Below are 12,500 nucleotides of genomic sequence, written 5' to 3'. Positions count from 1 at the left end.
TACGCTTCAGAAAAAATAAGAAAGCACTAACACACTTCAGAAAAAAATGCGCATTTAAAACACGTTTTGATACATGGGCGCATTTTTAACAGAATAGCAAAACATCACTAAGTTCAGAGGTAACAGGTTCGGTTAGGAAACGACAAAACTTTCGCTCACCAGAGGGCCGATTGGTTTTGACAGGTTTTTCATATCTTTCGTTTCCCAGAAGTGGAATGCTGTGCATATTTCATAATTGATTTAAACATTCCAACTGAATTTTCTTTGAGATAGCAGATTAGTAGTCGCATGCAGTCATACCTGTCTCAGTCATTCATATATATATATATATATATATATATATATATATATATATATATATATATATATATATATATATATATATATATATATATATATATATATATACATACAAAAATACATCATGGAGCTACGTGCAAATCAAAATTATGATATGAATAATCTTTCCCTCAATGATCTATACGTCAAAGAATAATTACTCCAGAGATGCCTGGTATTGTCTGACTGTGGCGTTTAATTGCGAAACACCTATTTTTTTTTTTTTTTTTTTTTTTTTTTTTACAATGCAGGGAACATTGGGACTGTCAAGCCAAGTCCAATATATACTCCATGCTGCTGGAAGAACACTAAAAAAAAAAAAAAAGAATGGTTAGACAGAAATAGGGGGAACTGACGCCTAACGTAATATTGTTTTGTCAAGAAAATGCTTGAATGCTTTGATACACTTGCGCGTCAGAGGGAGGTTCTGTGGCAAGAAATGCTTGTGAATCTGTTACTGCTTGTGCGGCACTCAAGGGGAACAGTTGGGGAAATGTTAGTAACAGCTTTATCCCTAACATCGGAAAAGATAGGATTCCATATTTCTTAATGTCATGGGAATTGCTTTTTAGGAGTTTAGAGCAAAAAAAAAAAAGTAATAACCTGATCAATAATATATAAGAAATTCAGTAGTTATCATTTTTCTACTGCTTATATTTTTATAGTGAATAAACGTTCTCTCTCTCTCTCTCTCTTAAGAAGTTCAAATGATTCTGAACTTCTCTCCCTTATTCTCTATTGTCACACTCAAACAATACCGTATGTCCTCAATACTGAAATTCTGTGTGCCACGGCTCTCTCTCTCTCTCTCTCTCTCTCTCTCTCTCTCTCTCTCTCTCTCTCTCTCTCTCTCTCTCTCTCATGCACGAGAGATTTTCCATTCTGCCGAATACGTAATGATTCTGTGATTCTGTATGCATATCCTTTGAATGAACTGCCAGGAAAGGCTATGGACTCCCAAAGCGACCTCCGACCCATGATTACCATGACATTAGTCTAATATACCGCCGCATATAAATTGCTGTGGAGTGTATAAACGCTGCGGAATTATACCCACGTCGAGAAAAATGGAGAGAGAGAGAGAGAGAGAGAGAGAGAGAGAAAGAGAGAGAGAGAGAGAGAGAGAGAGAGAGAATGTCGTTCAAGCCCAGAGATAGCCCGAAAAAGAAGAAGAAGAAGAAGAAGAAGAAGAAGAGAGAGAGAGAGAGAGAGAGAGAAAGAGAGAGAGGCCGTATGTCGTTCAAGCCCAGAGGTAAACCGAAAAAGAGGGAAGAGATATGGTGAGAGAGAGAATGTCGTTCAAGCCCAGAGATAGCCAGAAGAAGAAGAAGGAGAGAGAGAGAGAGAGAGAGAGAGAGAGAGAGAGAGAGAGAGAGAGAGAGAGAGAGAGAGAGGGCAAAAGCTGTTATTTTAGTCCGGTGGAATTGCGTTCGCAAAACCTTTAGATCTATTTACGCACATTTTCCTGTCAACAGATATAAATAACAAGGCATGGGCTTCGGTGTATTTCAGGGTCGAACCAAAACTGAATTTTTTTTTTTCTCTGGTAACAAGTGAACTGTTTCGTTTTTTAGGGTGTAGAGACCGAGGTACTGAGATGCCATGGGAATAAAAAGGAAATGCAAAAAAAAAAAAAAAAAAAAGGAAAACACGAGAGAGAAAAAAAGAAGTCCTTTTTAACAAATGGGAAGGAATAGGAACTGAAATAAACAAAAAAAAAAAAAAAACAGGAAAACAAGAGCGGGACAAAATAAATCCTTTTTAATAAAGGTGAAGGAATAAGAAATGCAAGAAAAAAACAGGTAAACAAAGAGAGAGAGAGTAAACAAAGAGAGAGAGAGAGAGAGAGAGAGAGAGAGAGAGAGAGAGAGAGAGAGAGAGAGAGAGAGAGAAAATCCTTTTTAAAGGGTTTATGGTTGAGGGAGACAGAATGACGTAAAAATAAATAGACAAAAGAATTTCGGACCGAAATGTGGATTTTGGGGGATGGTATAACAACAGTAAATATATAAAACAGAAAATGTGAAAATTTTTTTTAATTCGTCTATACTCCATAATGACACCAAAACTGACGAAAAAAATACGAAACACCAGTCATTTTTTTTTTAAAACGAGTAATTTTCTCATTAGGTATGTATAAAAAAAATACACGAAACAATAGGAAAAACGAACCATGGGACAACAACAGTAAATATATAAAACAGAAAATTTTGAAAAACTTTTTTTTTATTCGTCTATATTCTATAATGACACCAAAACTAACGAAAAATATACGAAACACCAACCATTTTTCTTTCAAAATTAGTAATTTTCTCATTAGGTGCACATATATATATACAAAAAATACACGAAGCAATAAGAAACACGAACCATTTTTTTTTCAGAATGGGTATTTTTTTCATCAGGTGTATAATCATATAAAAATTACATGAAAAAATAAGAAAATCAAACCTTTTTTTTCTAAACTGGGTAATTTTGTTTATTAGGTATACCGTATAATTATCAAAAATACACGATCAAATAGGAAACACGAACCATTTTTTTCCGAAACGATAATTTTTTTATGAGGAGTATATTTATGAAAAAAAATACACTAACAATATATTTCCAAAAGTGTATTTTTTATTAGGTGTATATTTATGGAAAATACCCTCGCGAAACAATATGAAACAAAGACGCAGAATCATGAAAACTTAACAGCCAACGCAGCTTAATCATGAGGCCGATACACAATACAAAAGAATTTTTTTTCACTTTTTTTTTTCATCCATCGGTAAGCGGTTCATTATCGGCTTTTGTTTTTTGTTTCGCCAAACGATTGGACTTTATGGATTGATAAATACCGCTACCAGATGCTTCAGCGCGATGAATACTTTTTCTACGTCTCTGTTTCTCGTTTTCATATTCTTTGTCCTGTGAGCAATACATTTTTTTGTGTTGCTTGCTAACAAGCAGATACACACACATATATATATATATATATATATATATATGTATATATATATATATATATATATATATATATATATATATATATATATATATATACATATATATATATATATATATATATATATATATATATATATATATATATATATATATATATATATATATGTATATATATATATATATATATATATATATATATATATATATATATATATATATATATATATATATATATAAATGCTTCAGTTTTCATAAATGCAGATGTAAAACGTAATAAAAAAATCATTACAGAAAATCTTACATAACGCAGTCTGGGTTGGTTCCTACCACTAAGAGGGCTACAAATTTCCAAGAAATAATAATTTATAATACGATACGCATTAACTCAAGTGCATTTGCACTGGCAAACCATCCCCTGCAAATCTAAAGGCAACAGATAGCAGAATTTAGGGTAATGTTCTGGCAATTGTATTCGCGCCATAATAGGCAAAGGTGCAGTCAATACTTATTGAATGCTGAGAATTGGGGATCAAGGACTTCGTTGTATTAATACGTTATTTGGTAATGGAGAGTCGTCACAAAATAACTCCTTACCTATTACAACCATCACAGAACTGGAAGGACACTGGCAATGGCAAACTTAAACCTCATCCTAGAAGGGAAAAGATTAGTTGACGAATAATAAAGACAATACGCCAAACTCGCATATATAATGCAAAAGGGCAAAGAAACGACCGTATAAAATCAGGAAGGGAATGAAATAATGACTAAAAAGACAAGGACAGCTAATAAGAATAGAGAACTGGCTTTGAAATTCAAAATTCGTTCCCTTTTCAGCTTATTTCAGAGAACAATTGACTAGACTTTCTACAGAACCTGTGACTTTTCGGTCAAGTTCTGCAATAAGAAACTGTACTTCTTCTTCCAACATGTTAACTCGAGAGAGAGAGAGAGAGAGAGAGAGAGAGAGAGAGAGAGAGAGAGAGAGAGAGAGAGAGAGAGCAATTATCTGATGGGAGATATATGTGGAAATTTCACTAAACTTGTGTGTGAGAGAGAGAGAGAGAGAGAGAGAGAGAGAGTTCTGGCGAAGCCTCACTCATTTTCCATTCCGCTTTATCTTGTTCTCGTTTTTAATAAGCGTGAACTTTGTTAGGTTAAGTTAGGTTAGGGTTCAACCTGCACTGAAGAATTCTTTAAAACGAATGGTGTTTTGTGATATTTGGAGTTTTATATATTTTTCCGCAAATTTCGTTGTTAAATATACACAGGTTTAAGTACAGAATATTTCAATATTTATTTTTCAACGCCAAAGCCTCTAGTTATTTTATTGTCAGCTAGGATTTTCCATCATACTTTAATATCATTATTATCCGTAACTTCTTTTTAGCTTCTTTCCTTCTTCATTTAGCTAATTTTCAGTAATTCTAATTACTCTTACATCTTGATAAAATTGAAATGATTTAGTCTCGAGTGAAAATTCTAATTATAATTACATCTTGGTAAAATTCAAACGATTTATCTTAAGTGAAACTAACTTATGTCTTTATGCATATTAATTTCCACAATTCCAACTATTCGTAATTTTTTCAAATAACCCATAAACATGATCTACTTTCGTAGTCGTCAATTACTCGTAATTCCATGAGGAAAAAAAAATTAAATTAAGTTCATTATCATCTGACCTTCGCTCGGCCCAACATTCGCACTCACTTTACCCCTCAATTATTCCGGGGAACAGGGGAGAGAGAGAGAGAGAGAGAGAGAGAGAGAGAGAGAGAGAGAGAGAGAGAGAGAGAGAGAGAGAGAAGACCCTAACTAAGTTACCTAACTTGATGTTAGGCTTATTGCAAACTTGAATGGCCCGGGAACTTTTTTATGGTTGCTGTTTTGTTGGTTACTGAAAACTGCCAGAGACTTTTACTTGGTCGTAATTTGAATTAACAAGTGAAAGGGTTGGGTGCAGGTGCATAAGAGGTTTGGAAAGTTTCGGGGTTGCGGGTACACAAGAGGTTCTGAAAGGTTGGGAGAGGTTTTGTTTTATTTCCGACATGAGTTGTGCCTTTTCCTGTACAAATTTTTCATGATGGTCATGTTAGGAGTAGCTACATTCAACTCTCTCTTTTTTAAATATTCGCAAATTCAGAGAAGGCAGCTCGTCTGTTTGTCGTGCTGTCGAAATCTCTCTCTCTCTCTCTCTCTCTCTCTCTCTCTCTCTCTCTCTCTCTCTCTACATATATATGTATATATATCATATATATATATATATATCATATGTATATATACATATATATATATATTTGATTATTTATTTATTAGCAATAAAAATATATCATATCTAGGTGTCGAATGCAAAACCCAAGACGAATTAAAAATACAAATATGAAGACCGTATCTGTATATAAATGTATGCATGTGTTTGTGCATATATGTATGTATGTATATATATATATATATATATATATATATATATATATATATATATATATATATATATATATATATATATATATATGTATGTGTGTGTGCATCTACACACATATATATATATTATATGTGTATATATATATATATATATATATATATATATATATATATATATATATATATATATATATATATATATATATATATATATACATATATATATATATATATATATATATATATATATATATATATATATATATATATATATAATATATATATGCAAGTCAAAAAGTCTCTACAAGTAGCTTCTTTTTCAACAACCAGCGTGCGAGAATATATTCATTTCATTGATTTCCGATGGTAGTTCGGCGTTGACATTCAAATCGATGTCTTATTACACAAGGAGCATTTTTCGCCCGGACATTCTATCTGAAAAAGGTGGTAAGACGCCTTAATAAATTATCGATCTCCGATAAAATATTCATAGACTGGGGTATAAAGAACCGTGGAAAGAGTGTATCCAGGAAGAGATTGTAGGTGCGTATATTTATGTACATGTAATAAATAAATAAATATATAATATGTAATAAATATATATATATATATATATATATATATATATATATATATATATATATATATATATACAGTATATACATATACATATATACATACATATATATATATATGCATACATATTTATGTGTATATATATATATATATATATATATATATATATATATATATATATATATATATATATATATATAGAGAGAGAGAGAGAGAGAGAGAGAGAGAGAGAGAGAGAGAGAGAGAGAGAGAGAGAGAGAGAGAGAGAGAGAGGTGTGGGCAAGAATAATGATTTTTGTTTTACTTTTTTTATATTTGACTAAACTAGAGAAATAATATACTTATATAAATCTCTTACCCGTAGAGTCACAATAATTGTAACCTTCAAGTATAATATCAAGCAACACAGTAAAAACTTTACTCTTGCTCGATATTCTGTGCTTAATATCACCAGAAAGCTATACTGCCGTAATGATGCATAATTTGCAATATGTCGCAATAAAAACCATGTCAAATACTGCAAAGAATTTAAAAAAAAAAAGAAAAATCCAATAAACTGAATAATGTTATAAAAACATCCTACATAATATGTAGAAACTGCAACGATATACAGTTCCGAATTTTTTTATATGAATATATGTATCATTACTGGGGGGGGGGACAGGGGTCCTTTGAAGAATGGTATAACGCAACGAGATAAATGACACTTCAGTAATTATGTAATTTGTCGAGACAAAGTAAATTAACTTCCGCCACTGCTGGCAGCAGCCCAAAATACTTCTTATATGAAGAATGACTTCAGTGAGGGACTTGTTTCTCGTGAGACACGAAAATAGGACAAGTCTTGAAGACTCGAAGAAAGTAGGGAGAAAAAATGACAGACGAAACGATGAAAACCAAAATTGAAAAATTAATCGGCATCTGCGAAATAAAGAAAAAAAAGAAGGAATTTTAATAAAAAAAAATATATAAAAAAACGAGTGGTTAATTACAGTCACAAAACAGAAATGGACGCGAATACCGAAAAAGGAAATAAATTAGATAGCAAAAACGAAAGAAAATCTTAGGGAAGGCAGCGAAGCGACGAAAAATGATACAGAAAAAAATATATACAAAATATGAAAATGAAACTTGAAACCTACTAGAAGTCAGAAAGATAAAGAATGACAACAAAACTTTGATATAGAAGAAACAGAAAATTTCACGGAAACAAGAAAAAATATAAGAGAGGAAGAAATAAAGAATGAAAGAAAATATGGAAAGAAAACTTGAAACTTGCCACAAGAAGAAAAGATAAACAATGACAAGAAAACTTTGAAATAAAAGAAACAGAAAACTTCATGGACACTAGAAAACCAAAATAAGAAAATGGCAACCAAATTAGAGAAGATGGAAGAAAATATGAAAAAGAAAACTTGAAACCAACTAAAAGACGAAAAAGAAAAAAGGATGAAATAGAAGAAACAGAAAATGTCATGGAAAGTAAAAAACAAAAATAATAAAATAAAAGAGGAGAAAGAGAGAAAAAGAAAGAAAGGTCATAAAATACTCCCCAACTCCAGCACCGAACGATTCCAGAGATAAAACAGGAAGACTACCCATTTAAAATTTGAATAAATCATAGGACGGAATGTTCAGAATAAATTGTTTACGCCTCGATGACCCTTTTAGTAAAGCCCACACTAGGGGGGCGGCATACCTAAGCTGAGAGAGAGAGAGAGAGAGAGAGAGAGAGAGAGAGAGAGAGAGAGAGAGAGAGAGAGAGAGAGAGAGAGAGGGGGGAGGAGCTCAGAGTAGGCAAATAATAATGTCCAAAGGAAGAAGAAGTAGAAGAAGAAGAAGAAGAAGAAGAAGAAGAAGAAGAAGAAGAAGAAGAGAGAGAGAGAGAGAGAGAGAGAGAGAGAGAGAGAGAGAGAGAGAGAGGAGAGAGAGAGAGAGAGAGAGAGAGAGAGAGAGAGGGGGGTAGGAGCTCAGAGTAGGCAAATAATAATGTCCAAAGGAAGAAAAAGAAGAAGTAGAAGAGAGAGAGAGATATCAGAGTAGGCAATTAATAATGTACAGATGAAGAAGAAGAAGAAGAAGGAGAGAGAGAGAGAGAGAGAGAGGAATGGCGCTCTGAGTAGGCAAATAACAATCATGTGCAAAGGAAGAAAGGAGTTGAAGACCACAAATGAGGAAGTGGCATTAAAGTGAAGAGGGGCAGGAAGATTTAATGGCGGTGGTTAAGTCAGGAGGAAGTGAAAGAAAAGGAAGTGATGGAGATGATAAAGAATCAGGAGGGAGTGGGAGGAGCATCAGGAGCTGACAGCGCAGTTAGGAGGAGGAGGAAGAGGAGGAGGTGATGGTGGAGGTAAAGCCAGGAGCAATAAGAGGATATAGCAACTGCAAATAGTGTCTGTAAATTACGTAGGAAGAGAAGGAATTTGTTATGTCAAGGAAGATGAGGAAGAGACGATAAGGAAGGAGCGGAATTACGAACAGAGGGAGGAGACTCTAAAGCCCAGAGGTGTCCATAGAATAACAAAAAAGAGTTTCCTGTCGGTGGTCAAGTCAAAAGGAAGATAAATATGTGGAGTTAAAGCAGAACTATAATAGTCTGCCACTGTTTTCTTTGGACAAACATCTCAGTAAAATTTAATAATAAAAGCCATCAGCCATATTTAAGCCTATCAAAATACGTTTACTGAAATTCCTAATATACTGCCATTTCTTGAAATATTGATGCTGCCCTTCACAAAGAAACAGAAATATGAGGAAAGATAGACTAAGTAATTCTAGGCATGAACTAGAGCAGTAGAATAAAAACAACTAGGAATCTGTACAGACAACTAAGTGATAATATCGCCTTTTAGGTTGAAAGTACGGAGAGGATCATAATCGTATGTTAAATATATTTGCCCAGAGAGAGAGAGAGAGAGAGAGAGAGAGAGAGAGAGAGAGAGAGAGAGAATATCCATTTTGCATGTATTTTGAACGAAAGTGGATAATTTAAATATATGTATATATACAGTATATAGTATATATATATATATATATATATATATATATATATATATATATATATATATATATATATATATATATATATATATATATATAGATAGAGAGAGAGAGAGAGAGAGAGAGAGAGAGAGAGAGAAACTCGTTTGTGGACGGGGTAAACTTGACACTCTAATGCTAATGCTAATCCTTAACCCTTACTGACAAGGACTAGCCATGCATGCGAAGGCGACAAAAGTATCAGATGAAGAAATTGAAAATCTGGGAGACAAGGGGACCTTGATGGCACTGCCCCTTTTTTTGGGGAGGGAGGGAGTAAGGGGAGAGCGGGGTTCTGGGGAAACTTTAAAACGATTTTCACTTGTAATGATATTTTAATTCGGAAATGAGATGACTTCGGAACGACCTGGAGAACACAGGAACTTCTTCTGTAGTATGGAAATAGTTCTTGAACTTGGCGAATAGAAGGTCAACGCGCCCTGAGCCCCCTCACCGCCGGGGTCCGAGCTTCCACCCCCTCAAGGACAGGCAACACCCAGCCCAAAATTCTAATTTTCTGCCACCCTATGAGGGCCAGCCACCGATAGCAGGACATTGATATGAAAAAAGAAATTATCATCTCATTATCCACTGATAACTTTTTAACAAATGACGATAATTTCATGGTTAACTTTTGTTTTTATAAAAAAAAGTTATGGCTTTTATGAACATTTTTTTAATTAAAAAATAGTAATTGTTTTCCTGTTCCTAAATTGTAAAGCTCTGATATTAAAATATTTAATTAATACGGATAAATCTTACTGTAATGAAGACTGTGATAATATGAATCGTAATTAGCATCTCATTACCCAAAAAAGTAAAAAAAAAAAATTAATACTGAAGGAAAATGTGCAATTACATTTCTGAATACCTCATAGACAGCACAGAGTAAAATCAATTTCCCTTCTACACCTAGGTTTTTTTTTATTTCCTTTAATCAATTTTCTAAGGGAATCTCCGATTTTTCTCATTTCCTCTAAATAATATTCAATGGGGATCACCGTTTCTTCTGCGCATGTTTTAAATAATATTCAAAGGGAATCTCCGTTTTTTTCCTATCGTCTTCAAGTAATATACTAAGGGAATCTCCGTATTTTTCCCCATTTTCTTCAAAAGTATTCAAAAGGAATCTCCGTTTATTTCCAAATTTCTTTAAATATTATTAAAGGGAATCTTACTTTTTTCCCATTTCTTTTGAATAATATTTAAAGGGAATGTCCGTTTTACCCCATTTCCTTTAAATATTATTAAAAGAAATCTCAGTTTTCACCCATTTCCTTTAAATAGTATTTAAAGGGAATCTCCGTTTTAGTTTTCTGCAAAAGATAACTATTGTAACGGCTTCGTCTGTCCATCCGCACTTATTCTGTCCGCCCTCAGATCTTAAAAACTACTGAGGCTAGAGGGCTGCAAACTGGTTTGTTGATCATGCACCCTCTAATTATCAAACATACCAAACTGCAACCCTCTAGCCTCAGTAGTTTTCCTTTTATTTAAGATTAAATTCAGCCGTGGATTGTGCGTCTGGCAGCACTTTCAGGAGGCGTGCGACACACCTTAACTTGACCGCATCTCGGGAGCGACTGAGCCACTGGACGGTCGTAGAATAATTTTATACAGCATTATGCGTTGTACAGACAACTCGATTGCACCGAAGAAACTTCGGCGCATTTTTTTTTATTTCCTTTTGAACAATATCCTAAGGGAATCTCCATTTTTTATTCAATCCCTTTAATATTTATAGGAATCTCCGTTTTTTATTCATCTAAATAATATTCAAAGGGAATCGCCGTTTTTTCACACTTCCTTTAATATTCAAAGGGAATCGCCGTTTTTTCACACTTCCTTTAAATAATATTCTAAGGGAAATTCCGTTACTTATTCATTTAAATAATATTCAAAGGGAATCTCCGTTGTTCCACTTCATTGAAACATTCAAAGGGAATCTCATTTTTTTTATTAATTTCCTTTAGATAATATTTAAAGGGATTCTTCGTTTTCTCACATTTCATTTAGATAATATTTAAAGGAATCTCAGTTTTTTCACATTTTCATTTGGTAATATTTAAAGGGAAACTCCGCTGTTACATTTCATTTAAATAATATTAAAAGGTAATCTCTGTTTTTTCATATTTCCTTTCAATAATATTCAAAGGGAATCTCAGTTTTTCACATTTGAATTGAATAATATTTAAAGTGAATCTCCGTTTTTTATATATTTCCTTTACAAGATAGTTAACGGGAATCTTCGTCGTTCCATTTCATTCAAATAATATTCAAAGGGAATCTTCTCCCCTTATTAATATTATTCACTTCCTTTAGATGATATTCAGCGGAGTATCCGTATTTTATTCAATTCCTTTAGATGATATTAAAAGGGAATCTCCGTTGTTCCATTAAATTTTAAAAATAATAACATTCAAAGAGAATCTCCGTCTTTTATTCCTTTCCTTTAGATAATGTTCAAAGGGAAGCTCCGTTATTCCATTTTATTCTTTAGATAATGTTCAAAGGGAAGCTCCGTTATTCCATTTTATTTAAGCAATATTCAAAGAGAATCTCCGTTGTTCCTTTAAATTTTAAAAATAATATTCAAAGAGAATCTCCGTTTTTTATTCATTTCCTTTAGATAATGTTCAAAGGGAAGCTCCGTTATTCCATTTCGTTTAAGCAATATTCAAAGGGAAACTCCGTTGTTCTATTTCCTTAGAATAATTTTCAAAAAGAATCTCCGTTTTCCCATTTCCTTTGAATAACATTTAAAGAGAATCTCCGTTGTTCCATTCATTCAAATAATATTCAAAGGGAATCTTCTCCCCTACGCAACGACAAAATCCCCTCCCTCACCATCCCGGACGAACAGCGTCTGCGGACAGAATATCTCCTGAAGTAAATTAGTCAAAACTTTTTCGGAAAAAAGAATTAATCAACCTCGCTGGAACTCGATCATTGGGTCGAATCAAATGCTGATGCCCTGTTATCAAAGTTTTCGCTCTTCAGGTTTTTTTTTTCTTTCTTTCTTTTAATCGTGGAGGTTCTTTTATCTTTTTTTTTACCGTCAGAGTTTTATCCTCGTAGATTTTTTTTTTCTTTTTGCTTTAAGGTTCATTTTTGAAAGTGTTTGTCATCGAATTTGAATTTTGCGAGGTTTCTGTTTTCAATAAAATATT

The 12,500-nt window shown here is 33.1% G+C and overlaps 1 protein-coding gene across 1 annotated transcript in view; it reads right to left on the bottom strand.

Annotated features, from left to right (window-relative positions):
- The window catches only part of LOC136832250 (irregular chiasm C-roughest protein-like), a 215,174-nt gene that overhangs the window by 10,642 nt on the left and 192,032 nt on the right, over positions 1–12,500 (bottom strand).

Source organism: Macrobrachium rosenbergii, chromosome 49 (genome assembly GCF_040412425.1).
Source record: "Macrobrachium rosenbergii isolate ZJJX-2024 chromosome 49, ASM4041242v1, whole genome shotgun sequence".
Taxonomy (NCBI): domain Eukaryota; kingdom Metazoa; phylum Arthropoda; class Malacostraca; order Decapoda; family Palaemonidae; genus Macrobrachium; species Macrobrachium rosenbergii.
The sequence above is the reverse complement of the archived record's forward strand: the minus strand, read 5'-3'. Positions and strand labels throughout refer to the sequence as shown.